We start from the raw sequence: 17,616 nt of genomic DNA, 5'->3' as shown, positions 1-17,616 counted from the left end.
TACGTCTGAGTCTTAATTCCTGTCCTGCCCCTAGGTTCTTCAAGACAATTTTTTTTTTTTTTAGATCCATATCTATGTGCTGGCATATGGTACTTGTTTTTCTCTTTCTGACTTACTTCACTCTGTATGAAAGACTCTAGGTCCATCCACCTCACTACAAATAACTCAATTTCTTTTTTTTAATGGCTGAGTAATATTCCATTGTATATCTATGCCACATCTTCTTTATCCATTTATCTGTTGACAGACACTTAGGTTTCTTCCATGTCCTGGCTATTGTAAATAGAGCTGCAATGAACACTGTGGTACATGACTCTTCTTGAATTATGGTTTTCTCATGGTATATGCCCAGTAGTGGGATTGCTGGGCCCTATGATAGTTCTATTTTTAGTTTTTTAAGGAATCTCCATACTGTTCTCCATAGTGGCTGTATCAATTTACATTCCCACCAACAGTGCAAGAGGGTTCCCTTTTCTCCACACCCTCTCCAGCATTTATTGTTTGTAGATTTTTTGATGATGGTCATTCTGACCAGTGTGAGGTGATACCTCATTGTAGTTTTGATTTGCATTTCTCTGATGATTAGTGACGTTCAGCATCCTTTCATGTGTTTGTTGGCAATCTGTATATCTTCTTTGGAGAAATGTCTATTTAGGTCTTCTGCCCATTTTTGGATTGGGTTGTTTGTTTTTTGATATTGAGCTGCATGAGCTGCTTGTAAATATTGGAGATTAATCCTTTGTCAGTTGCTTCATTTGCAAATATGTTCTCCTATTCTGAGGGTTGTCTTTTCATCTTGTTATGGTTTCCTTTGCTGTGCAAAAGCTTTTAAGTTTCATTAGGTCCCATTTGTTTATTTTTGTTTTTATTTCCATTTCTCTAAGAGGTGAGTCAAAAAGGATCTTGCTGTGATTTATGCCATAGAGTGTTCTGTCTATGTTTTCCTCTAAGAGTTTTATAGTGTCTGGTCTTACATTTAGGTCTTTAATCCATTTTGAGTTTATTTTTGTGTATGGTGTTAAGGAGTGTTCTCATTTCATTCTTGTACATGTAGCTGTCCAGTTTTCCCAGCACCACTTATTGAAGAGGCTGTCTTTTCTCCATTGTATATCCTTGCCTCCTTTGTCATAAATTAGTTGACCATAGGTGCGTGGGTTTACCTCTGGGTTTTCTATCTTGTTCCATTGATCTATGTTTCTGTTTTTGTGCCAGTACTATATTGTCTTGATTACTGTAGCTTTGTAGTATAGCCTGAAGTCAGGGAGTCTGATTCCTCCAGCTCCGTTTTTTTCCCTCAAGACTGCTTTGGCTATTCAGGGTCTTTTGTGTCTCCATACAAATTTTAAGATTTTTTGTTCTAATTCCATAAAAATTGCAATTGGTAGATTGATAGGGATTGCACTGAATCTGTAGATTGCTTTGGGTAGTATAGTCATTTTCACAATATTGATTCTTCCAATCCAAGAACATGGTATATCTCTCCATCTGTTTGTATCATCTTTAATTTCTATCATCAGTGTCTTATAGTCTTGTGCATACAGGTCTTTTGTCTCCTTAGGTAGGTTTATTCCTAGTTATTTTATTCTTTTTGTTGCAATGGTAAATGGGAGTGTTTCCTTAATTTCTCTTTCAGATTTTTCATCATAAGTGTATAGGAATGCAAGAGATTTCTGTGCATTAATTTTGTATCCTGCTACTTTACCAAATTCATTGATTAGCTCTAGTAGTTTTCTGGTAGCATCTTTAGGATTCTCTATGTACGGTATCATGTGATCTGCAAACAGTGACAGTTTTACTTCTTCTTTTCCAATTTTTATTCCTATTATTTCTTTTTCTTCTCTGATTGCTGTGGCTAAAACTTCCAAAACTATGTTGAATAATAGTGGTGAGAGTGGACAACCTTGTCTTGTTCCTGATCTTAGAGGAGATGCTTTCAGTTTTTCACTGAGAACGATGTTGGCTGTGGGTTTGTCATATATGGCCTTTATTATGTTGAGGTAAGTTCCCTCTATGCCTACTTTCTGGAGGATTCTTATCATAAATGGGCGTTGAATTTTGTCAAAAGCTTTTTCTGCATCTATTGAGATGTTCATATGGTTTTTATCTTTCAATTTATTAACATGGTGTATCACACTGATTGATTTGCATATATTGAAGAATCCTTGCATTCCTGGGATAAACCCCACTTGATCATGTTGTATGATCCTTTTAATGTATTGTTGGATTCTGTTTGCTGATATTTTGTTGAGGATTTTTGCATCTATGTTCATCAGTGATATTGGCCTGTAGTTTTCTTTCTTTGTGACATCTTTGTCAGGTTTTGGTATCAGGGTGATGGTGGTCTCATAGAATGAGTTAGGGAGTGTTCCTCCCTCTGCTATATTTTGGAAGAGTTTGAGAAGGATAGGTGTTAGCTCTTCTCTAAATATTTGATAGAATTCGCCTGTGAAGCCATCTGGTCCTGGACTTTTGTTTGTTGGAAGATTTTTAATCACAGTCTCAATTCCAGTGCTTGTGATTGGTCTGTTTATATTTTCTATTTGTTCCTGGTTCAGTCTCGGAAAGTTGTGCTTTTCTAAGACTGTGTCCATTTCTTCCAGGTTGTCCATTTTATTGGCATATAGTTGCTTGTAGTAATCTCTCATGATCCTTTGTACTTCTGCAGTGTCAGTTGTTACTTCTCCTTTTTCATTTCTAATTCTATTGATTTGAGTCTTCTCCCTTTTTTTTCTTGATGAGTCTGGCTAATGGTTTATCAATTTTGTTTATCTTCTCAAAGAACCAGCTTTTAGTTTCATTGATCTTTGCTATCGTTTCCTTCATCTCTTTTTCATTTATTTCTGATCTGATCTTTATGATTTCTTTCCTTCTGCTAACTTTGGGCGGTTTTTTGTTCTACTTTCTCTAATTGCTTTAGGTGTAATGTTAGGTTGTTTATTTGAGATGTTTCTTGTTTCTTAATGTAGGATTGTATTGCTATAAACTTCCCTCTTAGAACTGCTTTTGCTGCATCCCAAGGTTTTGGGTCGTTGTGTTTTCATTGTCATTTGTTTCTAGGTATTTTTTGATTTCCTCTTTGATTTCTTCAGTGATCTCTTGGTTATTTAGTAACGTAGTGTTTAGCCTCCATGTGTTGGTGTTTTTTATGTTTTTTCCCCTGTAATTCATTTCTAATCTCATAGCGTTGTGGTCGGAAAAGACACTTGATACGATTTCAATTTTCTTAAATTTACCAAGGCTTGATTTGTGACCCAAGATGTGATCTATTCTGGAGAATGCTCCATGAGCACTTGAGAAGAAAGTGTATTCTGTTGTTTTTGTATGGAATGTCCTATAAATATCAATTAAGTCCATCTTGTTTAATGTATCACTTAAAGCTTGTGTTTTCTTATTTATTTTCATTTTGGATGATCTGTCCATTGGTGAAAGTGGGGTTTTAAAGTCCCCCACTATTATTGTGTTACTGTCAATTTCCCCTTTTACGGCTGTTAGCATTTGCCTTATGTATTGAGGTGCTCCTGTGTTGGGTGCATAAATATTTACAGTTGTTATATCTTCTTCTTGGATTGATCCCTTGATCATTATGTAGTGTCCTTCTTTGTCTCTTGTAATAGTCTTTATTTTAAAGTCTATTTTATGTGATATGAGTATTGCTACTCCAGCTTTCTTTTGATTTCCATTTGCATGGAATATCTTTTTCCATCCCCTCACTTTCAGTCTATATGTGTCCCTAGGTCTGAAGTGGCTCTCTTGTAGACAGCATATATATGGGTCTTGTTTCTGTATCCATTCAGCTAGTCTATGTCTTTTCGTTGGAGCATTTAATCCATTTACATTTAAGATAGTTATCGATATGTATGTTCCTATTACCATTTTCTCAATTGTTTTGGGTTTGTTATTGTAGGTCTTTTTCTTCTCCTGTGTTTCCCACTTAGAGAAGTTCCTTTAGCATTTGTTGTAGAACTTGTTTGGTGGTGCTGAATTCTCTTAGCTTTTGCTTGTCTGTAAAGCGTTTGATTTCTCCATCGAATCTGAATGAGATCCTTGCCGGGTAGAGTAATCTTGGTTGTAGGTTCTTCCTTTTCATCACTTTAAATATATCATGCCACTCCCTTCTGGCTTGTAGAATTTCTGCTGAGAAATCAGCTGTTAACCTTATGGGAGTTCCCTTGTATGTTATTTGTCATTTTCCCCTTGCTGCTTTCAATAATTTTTCTTTGTCTTTAATTTTTGCCAATTTGATTACTATGTGTCTTGGCATGTTTCTCCTTGGGTTTATCCTGTATGGGACTCGCTGCACTTCCTGGACTTGGGTGGCTATTTCCTTTCCCATGTTAGGGAAGTTTTCAACTGTAATCTCTTCGAATATTTTCTTGGGTCCTTTCTCTCTCTCTTCTCCTTCTGGGAACCCTATAATGTGAATGTTGTGGTGTTTAATGTTGTCCCAGAGGTCTCTTAGACTGTCTTCATTTCTTTTCATTCTTTTTTCTTTATTCTGTTCCACAGCAGTGAATTCCACCATTCTGTCTTCCAGATCACTTATCCATTCTTCTGCCTCAGTTATTCTGCTATTGATTCCTTCTAGTGTAGTTTTCATTTCAGTTATTGTATTGGTCATCTCTGTTTGTTTGTTCTTTAATTCTTCTAGGTCTTTGTTAAACATTTCTTGCATCTTCTCGATCTTTGCCTCCATTGTTTTTCCGAGGTCCTGGATCATCTTCACTATCATTATTCTGAATTCTTTTTCTGGAAGATTGCCTATCTCCACTTCATTTAGTTGTTTTTCTGAGGTTTTATCTTGTTCCTTCATCTGGTACATAGCCCTCTACCTTTTCATCTTGTCTATCTTTCTGTGAATGTGGTTTTTGTTCCACAGGCTGCAGGATTGTAGTTCTTCTTGTCTCTGCTGTCTGCCCTCTGTTGGATGAGGCTATCTAAGAGGCTTGACGGGAGGGACTGGTGGTGGGTAGAGCTGACTGTTGCTCTGGTGGGCAGAGCTCCATAAAACTTTAATCCACTTGACTGTTGATGGGTGGGGCTGGGTTCCCTTCCTGTTGGTTGTTTGGCCTGAGCCAACCCAACACTGGAGCCTACCTGGGCTCTTTGGTGGGGCTAATGGCAGACTCTGGGAGAGCTCACACCAAGGAGTACTTCCCAGAACTTCTGCTCCCAGTGCCCTTGTCCCCACGGTGGGCCACAGCCATCCCCCACCTCTGCAGGAGACCTTCCAACACTAGAAGGTAGGTCTGGTTCAGTCTCCCCTGGGTTCACTGCTCCTTCCCCTGGGTCCCGATGCGTACAGTACTTTGTGTGTGCCCTCGAAGAGTGGAGTCTCTGTTTCCCCCAGTCCTGTCGAAGTCCTGCAATCAAATCCCACTAGCCTTCAAAGTCTGATTCTCTGGGAATTCCTCCTCCTGTTGCCGGACCCCCAGGTTGGGAAGCCTGACATGGGGCTCAGAACCTTCACTCCAGTGGGTGGACTTCTGTGGTATAAGTGTTCTCCAGTCTGTGAGTCACCCACCCAGCAGTTATGGGATTTGATTTTGCTGTGATTGCACCCCTCTTACCGTCTCATTGTGGCTTCTCCTTTGTCTTTGGACGTGGGGTATCTTTTTTTGTGAGTTCCAGTGTCTTCCTGTTGATGATTGTCCAGCAGCTAGTTGTGATTATGGTGTTCTCGCAAGAGGGAGTGAGATCACATCCTTCTACTCCTCCATCTTGGTTCAGACTCCACTCCTCCACCATCTTGAAGGTCTCCCAGACATACACTTTCATTTTCATAATACTTTTTTTTAAGGCTTCTCCAGATATTATCATTTTCTTTAACACTTTGACCTCTGTGACACACAAGTTCAAGGTCAAGATTCCAAAGATAATGAAGAAAGGGCCACCAGCTGCTCTGTGCTGGCCTTGCTTTTCCTACTGATTAGTACAAAAAGGGGCAAAAAATTCTAATGCAGAGAACTGTTCTTTTCTCACTGAACTCAGAAGTCTGTATGGGACACTTGGAAGGATGGTCGTCAATGAGAGTTATTTTTTTGAATGTGAAAAAGAAGAGGATTTTAAAACAACACCCATGGAGTCAAAGTTTAGCTTCATCATAAGGCAGCTCCTCTTAGGTGAAGGCTAGATGCTGGTTACAAAGTTCAGTGTTTAGGTTTGGGTTTGAGAGATTTTTGTTTGTTTGTTTGCTGGTTATACAAGAGCCATAATCCATAAAATATAGCAGATATCTCATGGGTCTAGTTCTCCATGCTTGGAAACATTTAAAATTGCACTTGTGTTGCATTAAAGATTTATAATGATCTCACCCACAAATATAATTTTGATCCCACATGGGATAGAAAGACCTAGAAGCAGAAGCAGGGAACAGCTGAATGTGAGCACTGAGTCATAAATTCATAACACTTACAGCTTTTTAACAACCCCTTTATAAATGTGACTGATTTCAATTGAATATATGGGATTTTGCAGCCAGGTCCAGGAATGTTTTTTGAAAACTAAAAATTTAGAAACAACAACATATAGTTTGGATTTCCATGAAAATGTCTATGGTGTCAGGTAACTGACAAGACAACATATGAACAGTCCTCTGTGGATGGCGACATCCCTAAAATCATTGCAGCGAACTACAGGAGGTCAAAAGGCTCAAAACGCTGATGTCAATGGTACGTGTAACAGTGGGTTTCTAGGGCAAAGGTCCAGTAAAGCAGGAAAAATCCTATTTTTTTGTAAGACAAACAAATTGGGATTCAAAATCCTCCCTAGCTAAGTGATTAGCTGGCTAAGTCACTCTTCCCTAGCTAAGGGATCACATCAGGGGTTTAATCCTTCAAACCTCATTTCTCTGTTTTAAATAAGTTATCGATGAAGCCTGTATTCTGCACTCAGCACTGTGCTAAATGTTCACATATATTATCTCATTTTAGCTTCACTACAACTACATGAAGCTGTTTTGTTTTTTTTGTTTTTTTTTTTTGTTTTTTTAAACTTCAGATTATTTGCTGTGCACATAATTCTTCCATTTAGTTTCTTTTTTAATTTATTTATTTTTATTTTTATTTTAGTTTTGGCTGTGTTGGGTCTTCGTTTCTGTGAGAGGGCTTTCTCTAGTTGTGGCGAGCGGGGGCCACTCTTCATCACGGTGCACGGGCCTCTCACTTCCGCGGCCTCTCCTGTTGCGGAGCACAGGCTCCAGATGCGCAGGCTCAGTAGTTGTGGCTCACGGGCCCAGTTGCTCTGCGGCATGTGGGATCTTCCCAGACCAGGGCTCGAACCCGTGTCCCCTGCATTGGCAGGCAGACTCTCAACAACCGTGCCACCAGGGAAGCCCCATGAAGCTGTTTTAATCCCATTTTACACATGAGAAAACTGAGATACACAGAAATTAGCCCTTTTCCTAGATTTTCCAGCTAATAAATGTGAAGAGATTGATATGTAGGCTGTATGGCTACAAATTTCTTCTCTTGACCATTATCCTAAAGTCCTTCACTAGACATTGCAAGTAACTGGATCCCCTTCAGAAAACAATATACTAATGAATAAGGAGTCCAGGACAGTGTTTCTTAGTTCCTTTTACTGAGATAAAATGATATCTCATCCACGATCACTTTCAGTAATTCATTGCATTGGACTAAATGTAGGTGACAGAATCTGCCAAGCTACCGGCCACTGATCCACCTAAGATTTCTTCTTCCCCTCAAACAGGCACAACCCTATTGCAACCTGGGAATCAGAGTGTGATGAACCTTTGTCCCAGGCAACCTCAGCACAGCCCCTTCAGTCCTGGACTTGTAGAGTCACATTTTTTTAGGTTTTCAGTGAAAGTGCATCTCATCTTCAAAGAAGAGCCTGTGTCTCCCCGGGAACGCCAATATATTCAATTATCACTCACGTGAGGAGCAAACAAACGTTGATCGAGCACCCAGTACATGTCAGGTACTGCACTACAGGCTGGAATATCAGGGGGGATGTACCCAGATGCTGCCCTTAGACCTTATGATTCAGGAGGAGACAGACAAGGGACAGGCGACAGCCCATTGTGAAAGTGCTCATCAAGGGAGCCTGAGGTCAGGGAAAGCTTCCTGGAAGATGCAACCTCCGAGCTGCACAAAGCCTGGGAAGATATCCAGGAGAAAGTTCAAGAGAGCCACACAGGAAGGCAGGGCGATGATGCACCGCTGGCCATCAGGGTGGCAAGACACAGGCTGAGCTCTGCTCCGCGCTCAGCTCTCACGGGAAGAAGGGGGATCAGAGGGGATCTCAGAGGCAGGGAGGAGAGTTAGCGGTCATTGCCAAGGTCCCAGCACAGGTACCGGGAAGGATCGTACACTGAGAACAGGAATGAGAAGGGAGACAGCCATGACCGATACCAAACATCTTACCAAGATGAGGGTTCATTCCCTCACTCGGTGAACAAACTCCACTAAGTGCCATAAAGTGTGTGTTAACACATCTGTGCCTTTACCATCAGTACTGGAAATAGAAGAGACTCAGCACAAAGTGACTGCACATCTCTTTGTTCTGGATACAGCCCAGTGAAGGCTGAATAAAAAGATTTGAGAATAAATCAGAAAAAGGATGTACTTATAAAATTATGGTATCACATTTGATTTGCAGGAAAAGTTAGAAAATTCCAGTGGTTTCTGCTTCCCTTTCCCCAAAACCCAGCCCATAAGCAGTAAGCATTCTGTATCACTAAAAATTATTTTGCAGTTAAGACATTGTGTAGGTCTGATTAACAAGCTTGATGTATATTTCCGTACGCGCAAAGCAAAATTCCATCGAGTAAGAAGTATTCAATATCTCAGGGAAAAAAGGCAAAGAGTAATAACTTTTCTTTCCTCTGAGTCTAGCAGTTAATCTCTATGCTGGACAATTTTTAATAACATTGGAGGCACCATGGGATTTTAGGAAGTTCTCATTTAGTTTTGAACCCTCTCAAGTTATAATTTTCCTTCTAGCTCAGATGGATCTTTTATCTGTTGTACCCTTAATACCCCTGCTAATCTTAGTATAGAAAAGCTTCATAATTTGAAAAGGAGAAGTTTAACAAGACACGAAGCTGATTGTTTGCACAATCAGAACGTCTAATTGAGCTATAGTATTCTAAACCATGCTTGCGTGCGGGGAGATAATTTTTCCTTCATTTCCTATTTTATCAGAAAATTAACCTTCATTTAAAACACTGTGGTCTGAAAACACTTTTATAGCTACGTCCTCTCCGCTGTTCAGGAGAATTTGAATTTTAAATTTGCCATCCCAGTCTCTAAAAATGACACAAACTGCAGATGTTTCCAGGACCAGGTGTTTATGATCAAAAACAGACATCAGAATGTGACCGGTGTCCAAAGCACTGCAACTGCCAGCCAGGGGGACTATGTAACCAAGTCTCTTCTTATTTTTCCAACCTTTAGTAAAGTAACAAGGCTCTGACTTCGCATAGCAATCTTTTTGACTGAAAACCTAAGAACCCCACAGATATTTCATTTAATTGCCTGAACATTGAAAGCATTTATTAAGTACCTCTCTGCATTGAGAACTCAGCTTGGCCCAACACAAGCCAGACTCGGGTCCTGTGATGGTGACGCAGAGCTGGCTGCAGTACAAGTGAAGTTAGGTAATGCATTTGACAAACAGCTCTGAGCACTAACCACTCATGACACATATGTAACCAGAGTGAGCCCAAGTTCATCTGGGGTCACCTTGTCTTGTAATAGCCTGATAAAATAACGCAAACTTCAGTCTCACAAATTGCTAATATTTCTTCCAATAATTCAGCCCCCCTCCAAAATATTGCTGAAAATTCCAAGAGAAGGTGCGTGATAGAAGGGGACCCACTCTCATATCTGACCATGGGTTATGGGCTGAATCATGTCCCCAAAAAGAGGTATGTTCCCCTCCTAGCCTCCAGTATCTGTAAATGTGACCTGACTTGGAAATAGGGTTTTTGCAGATAATTCAAGTTAAAATGAGGTCATCAGGGTGGACCTTAGTCCAGTATGATGGGTATCTTTATAAGAAGAGAGAAATTTGGACACAGACATATAGGGGCAATGCCATGTGATGACAGAGGCAAAGACTGGAGTGACGCTGCTGTCAGCCACAGATGACACACCAGAAGCTGGAAGAGGCAAGGCAGGATCTTCCCACAGATTTCAGAAAGATCATGGCTCTGCCGACAACTTGATTTTAGATTTCTAGTCTCCAGAACCACAAGAGAATAAGTTTCTGTTGTATTAAGCCACCCAGTTTTGGATTCTTTGTAACCGCAGCTCCAGGAAACAATATGCCATCTCAGCTACATCTTTACCCTCTGCTCTAAAGGTAAATGTGGATCCAGGTCTCTAATTCCCCAGAATATTCCTAACCCAGTGCTGTCTTGTGGAACAGACTTTTGCTGAAGATTTGGGCATAAAAGAGGGAAATTACTGCACAGAACCAGAAATAATATCCAACTTGCCTACTGTCAAAGCTTTTAACCAGCAAAACTAGCAGAAACCCTGGCGGAGGTCCCAGGCTGTCACCTTGCTGCAAGGCCAGCTCCTTCCCCAGAGAGCTTCTCCCACTGCCCACCACCATTCCCAGCTAAAACCTCCATTTCTAGGATTTGCCTAGAAGCTCCTGATTATTTTATAGCAGAAAGACCTCCGGACCCCAGGGAGGCACCTTGTGTTCTTTCTATGAAAACGAGTTAAACCCCCGTGATCTAATCCTCCCAGCCCTAGACTCTCCCCACAACCATGATCTGATCAAATAACCAAAAGGTTCCTTCACAGCTGTGGGTCCTCATCACAGAGACTCTAGGAAATGGTTTACATATCGGGTTGGAAGAACCCATTGCATCAGAATCACTTGTGATGTTTGATAAAAATGTAGATCCCTGGGTTCTGCCCCAGGCCTGGTGAATTACAATTTCTGTAGGAGAAGTTTAGGAACCTGCACTTTAAAAGGATCCTGGTAACCTAGAGCCACAGTTTGAAAGGCATCAGCACAAACTGCAGCCAGCCTTGAAAACAGCAGTACTTCCTTCCTTCTGCATAAAAACAGCATGAATAAGTAGAGAAACTGATAAAATCTTCTGTGATGTCCCCTTAGCAAAGTCAGACTTTCCAAGTACAGCGACTCTCACCTACCCTCCCCCCTTACCTTCCCCAGCACACATGACCCCTTTCCATGCATTCTCCCAGCTCCTCTGTCTGTGAGGTCTTCAGCCCCTTTGCCCTTGAACTTGACCCCTGATGCCACTTCTCAGGGGAGACTTCGGGGGCTCCCATCAGAACGAGCCACTCCTTCCTCTTCTCTTCTCCACTCCAGGGGCTCTGCCAGACCACCTTTGACATTGACCTACACCTGTACATGCAGATCATAGATCCCCGCGGTCCAGAGACCCTCCTCATTCTGGCCTTCCTGTGTCCCAGTATCTACTGAGACTTGTTAAGATCACCAACTTATATTTCCTGAATTAACTTAATGAAATGATTCAAATCAAGTTATTTGATCCTATTAGAATTTAGCTCTCAAAACAACTCTCGTTCCTCAGCCCATGTACCTGCTCCAGCGTATATAGAAACATGCGGATGGTGGCCTGAGCTGTCCTCACCTGCTCTTTCCTTTCTCTTTCCCTCCTGTCCCTCCACCCCCGGTAAGAAGGAGTCACCCATCCATCCAACAAACATTCATTGAATTCCTGCTTAGCTCCCAGCAATGGACATACATAACCCAGGGCTCTACTGTTGATGAAGTAATAGACTTTCAGAGAAGAGAGAAGTTAACCAATGATGCGTGATAAAGATGAACCAGTCCTATTGGGGTCTAGAGGGAACTGTCCAAACAGCACGACCCGGTCAAGAAGAGCATCACAGAGGTGGTATGAACCTAGTCTTGATGGCGGGAGTTGTCGAAACGGACAACAACATGATTAAAATTACTCAAGGGGACCTGTGGCTTCAGCATTAAAACACAGACTGTATTTGCTTAAGGGAATTATGCAAACCTTCGGAGCCTCAATTTCCTCATCTGTGATACAGAAGTAATGGGAGTTTTTGAAACAAAATATTATTCATGAAGTCCTTAGCAAAGTACGTAATAAGCTCTAAATAACTTTACATTATTATTAAGGAAAAGGGGGCACTTTACGAAATAGATCCCAGAACAGAAGGAAGACTGAAAATCCAGGCCCAGGAGGGAGAGCTGGGGCAGCTGTCCATACGGCCTGGCCCTTGGACAGCTCTGCTCCAGACACCTGCAAGCTAGGCTCCACCTACTCTTGCAATTCCCAGGACAGATTCTGATTGGCCAGCTTGGGGCAGGGGGTGGTCACAAGGATGAGGCCCCAGGGGGGCACTGAGGCTCAGCCATGGCACTTTGCAAGAACATTCCAGACACGGACACTGACAGTCATGGCTTTGGAAGCAACCTAAGAGGCCTGGTAGAGCCGGATCTTGGGGTTTGTGTGGAGAGTAGCAGATGGAAAGGAGCTTGGATTTTCTCCTGTGGGCAGTGATGATAATATGGGGACACAGAGCCTTGTTCCTGAGACACGGATCTGAGGTGGCTCCTTGAAGGCACCGTGAGGCATTCAAGCCGGAAGCGAGCCCACCTCACCTTCCCCAGGGCCCAGCCCCTGCAGGAGGACTCAGGCCACCAGACACTCTGGTCTCCTCCAGGAGGGGTCTGTGGCCCAGGGGACGGCTGGATGCACTGATAGAAATGTGTCCAGGGTCAGATCACCTCCGTGCAGGACACAGGTCATTGCTAAATGACTCTCTGTTCTCACATACATACAGCTGCAGTGCACGAGCTCCTGGGATACAAGATAAAATTTTCACTCTACTTGGCCCCCAAATTCAGCAGAATTTGGATCTTTTCAAGTGTTTTAAAAACAATCTGTGCTAATGGCACAATGTTCCTGCTAATGCCCTTTGAGGGCCAAATTTTCAAAAAATGGCAAATAAATTTGTTTGTGGTTTCCATGTGCGGTTTTATGGGTGGGTATAAACACAGGAGCTGAAATAACAAGCTGATTTTTCCTTGTAAACATAGACACTCAGGATCAGATGAGGTGTACATTGGAAAGGTTATCACCCACGTCTAAGGAAAAGGGGCGGGTCATCCTCAGTTAGGGGCACATTGTCCAGACAGAGCCAGAAAGAATGTTCTCTTTATATTGGTCCTGAAGAGAAACCAGGCTGGCCTGTCTACACAGCCGGCCAGAAGAACACCAGCAGTGGCTTGTCCCCTAACTGAAGCATGCCCCCCACCCTTTGCTACTCTCACTCCCTGCCTCAGGTATCACCCCAGACCGCCCACCCTAGACGCTGCATCTCCCAGGCTCTCTAAGCCCGTAATTACCTGAATTTGTTCCAGGACAGCCTTGTTTGAGATCAGACTTCTAACCTCAGTGTACCTCTACCCACATCCCCCCCGGATTCAGATTTGTTCTCTCCCTTAACCTCTGAGGTGCCCAGGGGGCCAGATGGGGCCCTTGCTGCCAGCCTAAGCCCATCAGAATCCCACCTGACTTCACAAAAACCCAAAGAGTCTCATGATTCAGCTAAGCATGCAACTTCTGTGTCACTGCATCCTGATTAGGAGAATTAACACGGAAGCAAGCGGCAAGATTGAAGGCCTGGGTGGAGGTCTCCATGGTCCTCTGTTCCCAAATATATGAGATGAAGCTATGGTCAGGGCACACATCCTGAGATGCTCCAGGATGGTAGGACCAGAAGCTTAGCGCTGCCTGGTGCCTTTGCTGGTGGCTGGGCCTTGCCCGTGCTACGCCAGCTGCCCCAGCGTCTACCGCCCTGGCTGCAGCCAGTTCAGAGGGAGAAGCAAGAGTGCGACCAGCATCGCCAGCACCACCCAAGGGTGGGGATGATGGGGCGCTTCAAATATAAAGAAGTCGTAAAGACGGCCGGAAGGCTCGCGGGTGCTGAGTCTTCCCTCCGGGAGAGAAGGAGCAGGGATGGGCTGGAGGGGAGAGCTCGCTTCACCCACTGCTGTCACGCAGGTGAGCCAGGCAGGGGTCCAGGGAGGGGGGTCCCGAGGGGGCTGACACAGCGGGAAGAGGCGGCGTCTCACATCCAGGCCACGCCACCTGCAGGAATGTGCCCCGGGGAAACCAGGGGGCTTCTGGAAGACAGGGGGTCTCAGGTCTCCCCTGCCACGCAAACCTCCCTCCCTCCAGCCTCACCCTGGCCTCCATTCTCCGCATTCGGCAACTTGCAAGCTGGCTCTTCATCGTCTACAGCCCTCCCTATAAACGCCGGCTGCGCGCACCTGCCCCACGGTCGTCCACGCAGAGGCCTTTTACCCCATCTCCACACGCTGCCCACATGCCTTCCCTCTACACAACACAGCACAGATAGCAAAGACTCACTGAACAACACGCATATTTTATTTTTGAATCCAGTCTACGTTCCCATCAAAGAATGTAGGCATGAAGGCAGACGCTGTCTGTTACTTCACTCTTCTTCAGTGTTTATTGGGATCGTGAAGCTTTCCTGCCAAAAAGAAAAAAAAAAATCCTTCCACCCAGCTAATACCTGATTCTCGGATAAACTTCCTTTTATTGTCACCCATAAAAGCCCTAGCTTATTTGCATGGCAGAGATTAGGTTTTACTGGATCCCGACACTCAAATCAGTTCATGAAGAATTACTCAGCAGAGGACTGTTTAGTTTGGCAGTTCCTGGCTTCACAAAATTTTGTTTTGGTGACTTGGAATTTTCCAGTACATTTTCTCGAGCTTTAAAAACAGATCTGATCCAATCATTATTTCTCTCTCTCCAGAGTGTCTACATTTAGCTTCAGGATTTATCAATGACATTTTCTCTAAGCAAAAGAGACGCGTCAGCCAACAGCGTGTCTGGTTTAGAAATGGAAAGTTGACACTTGTTTCTTCTTTGAAGCCATCGGTGAGGGTCAGTTCCTCGGCTCACCACCGGCTTTCCTGGAATGGTTTTGAGGGAAACAGCGCATTTTGGAGTCTCGCTGGCCTGTCAGGTCCTGGTCCAGGCACCGCAGTTCTGAGTGGAATATTGCCAAGGGCCATGAATCAAATACAATCTAATTGTCCTAATTAACGGGCTCTTGTCTGTGTCCACGTGTCGACTCTGGACTGGCTTTTGGGGGTGAGCTGCCCCGGTGAAGTTCAAGTCCTCGCATCCAGCGGGCTGTGTCATAGAGGACCCAGCAGCATGATTCTTCTAAAGGTCGAGGGCGATGTGCCGGAGGGCACGTCTCTGCCAGCCACTGGTCCTTCTGGCCAGAATGGTGCTGGGTCACTGGCCAAGCCAGGCTGAGTGGTGATGTCAAATGTTCCTGTTGTGAGCTGCCTTCTGCCTAAACGGAACTCTCGGGTAATGATGGAGAAGCTTCCTCGCTAAGCTCAACTCTGAATCCCGTTAAGGACTCACATCCTTCAGAAAGCACTTCACTGGATTTTGCCAGAGACAGAAAGGTCTTACCCCACTAATTGGTGCTTAAATAAAAAGAATAAACACTACTGAGCCTATCCTACAGCCGGCCCCTGCTTTTACCCACTGTGAAGTTATTATGACCAGAGTAAAGGTTTATTTTATAAACAGTTTGATTTTATAAACAAATACCCTGAAAACTACTCTGTGACAGATTTCTGCATATCGGAATTGTAAAGGAAAGAATTATTACTCCTTGTTTTTAGAAAACTAAATTTTGTAGTCGAACTTCCTTTGCTACTGAAATAGTAGACCCAGCATCCAAAAATAAATTCATCCAAAGATAAAATTTTCATCCAAAGATGAAATTTTGGATCCCTACATGAAATGAATTTTGACGCCCAGAAAAGCTATGAACTGGACAGAACCAAGAACATTTACTCAACAATTTAAGCCTCCCAGTGAGCATATTTTCTTGGTCCCCTGCCTTAGGCTCAGCTCCCACCCCCCTCACCAGTGCCTTTCCAACACAGCTACTACCACCCCCAGGCTGACAGCCTACCACAGTGGTCCCTAGGGGCCTCATGAAGCTGAGCATTCAGTGGGGAAGACAAATAAACCAAGAAAGAAAGAAATAGAGAAATGTAAAAGTATCAGATGCTTTTACATGTTCAAATATCAATGTAAAAGTCATTGCTAGCAGATTCCTCCAATGCTAGTCTGGGTTGTTTGAGAAGAACCTAACCCTTGAACCCTACATCTTTTAGTTCCCATCTGAGTCTCCTCAAGAAAAACACTAAGGCCCTTGCTCCTTATTATAATCTCATGCATCACACGCACCCGGGATCCCAGATGATGAGTGGTCACCTAGTGCTCAGGAAATGCTGTGGGTTGTTTTCACTCAGGGCATTTTTAATTGAAAAAATCCTAAAAGCTAACGACAGCCACAGGGACCGACTTTTGCCCATAGACTTGGGACAATCTCCACCCATATGACAATGGGACCCAATAACTCTAGGCAAAGGGTCCTCCTCCTAGGAAAACCCAAGTACTTGATTCTTCTTAGTGAAGTGTCACAGAAAGGCAACTTGCAACCAGTGCTGGAGAAACTCTCCTCTCTCTCTAGGACAAGCTTGTTCACTGCTTCCTCGGAACCAATATTTACTGGGAGAACAAGCCCATTTTCCCTCAGTTTCTTTGCCGCATGCTGGGTCCCTCTTACCAGAGGTGTGGGGTGGCCTTGTCTAAGCATCAGAGCTGGAGAGAAAACATGGATCACTGTTTGGATTCCATAATTTTTACCAAATAATAGGACTGCCTGCCTCTTACAGCTGAAGGTCCTGCAAAAAGCAGTAGATACTACAGGCTACACGAGCTTTAGACACAGTAAATCTGGTCTCCAGTTCAGCTCCAACAACTACTCCCTACCTGTGACTTTTGCCAGTAAAGTGAAAATGATGACGACAGATGAGGATTGAATATGATACCATGTGCGTCCAGAAGGTGTGTGGCACTCACCAAACAGCCAATGTATCATTGTTAATGGAATTCTTGAGGCTGCTTAAATCTCATGTTTATCTTTGTTGTGATCATTGAAAGAGACTTGGTTGTTGAAATAATTTGGTACAGTGGGAAGAACACTGGCTTTTGGCATCTAACAGAGCAATCTCGGCCTCCAGTTAACCTGCCAGGAGTCGGGCCACGTCTAATGCATGTTGTAGCTGGACGTACCAGTGGCTTCAAATCCCTCCAGTGTTTTTTGTGTCTCCCCTCTTGACTCTGGGACTTCTCTTTGTATTGACCCTTAGGGAGAGTCTGTACCTTACAAATCTTTCAAGTTAATCCGCTCTTGTGCTGGACGCTGGGGATAGGAAGTGGGGGAGGGGCATGTTCTATAATCTTTTTTTTCAGTGTTTAAGTTCTGCTCTCTTAGTAAATTTCAGTTATACAGTAATGTCATCATCTATAGTCACCACGTTTTGTGTTAGATCCTCAGACCTTAATCATCCTAGAGCTGAAAGTATGTACTCTTTGACCAACGTTTCTCTATTTCCCCCACGCCAACACGGGCAACCACTTTTCTACTCTCTGTTTCTATGAGTTTCAAAATTTTTTTTTAGATTCCACATATAAGTGATACATATCATACAGTATTTGTCTGTCTCACTTCACTTAGCATTAACACCCTACAGGTTCAT

Source organism: Balaenoptera borealis (assembly GCF_965194805.1).
Source record: "Balaenoptera borealis genome assembly, chromosome: 15".
In the NCBI taxonomy this organism is placed as follows: Eukaryota; Metazoa; Chordata; class Mammalia; order Artiodactyla; family Balaenopteridae; genus Balaenoptera; species Balaenoptera borealis.
This window is presented reverse-complemented; position numbering follows the sequence as displayed.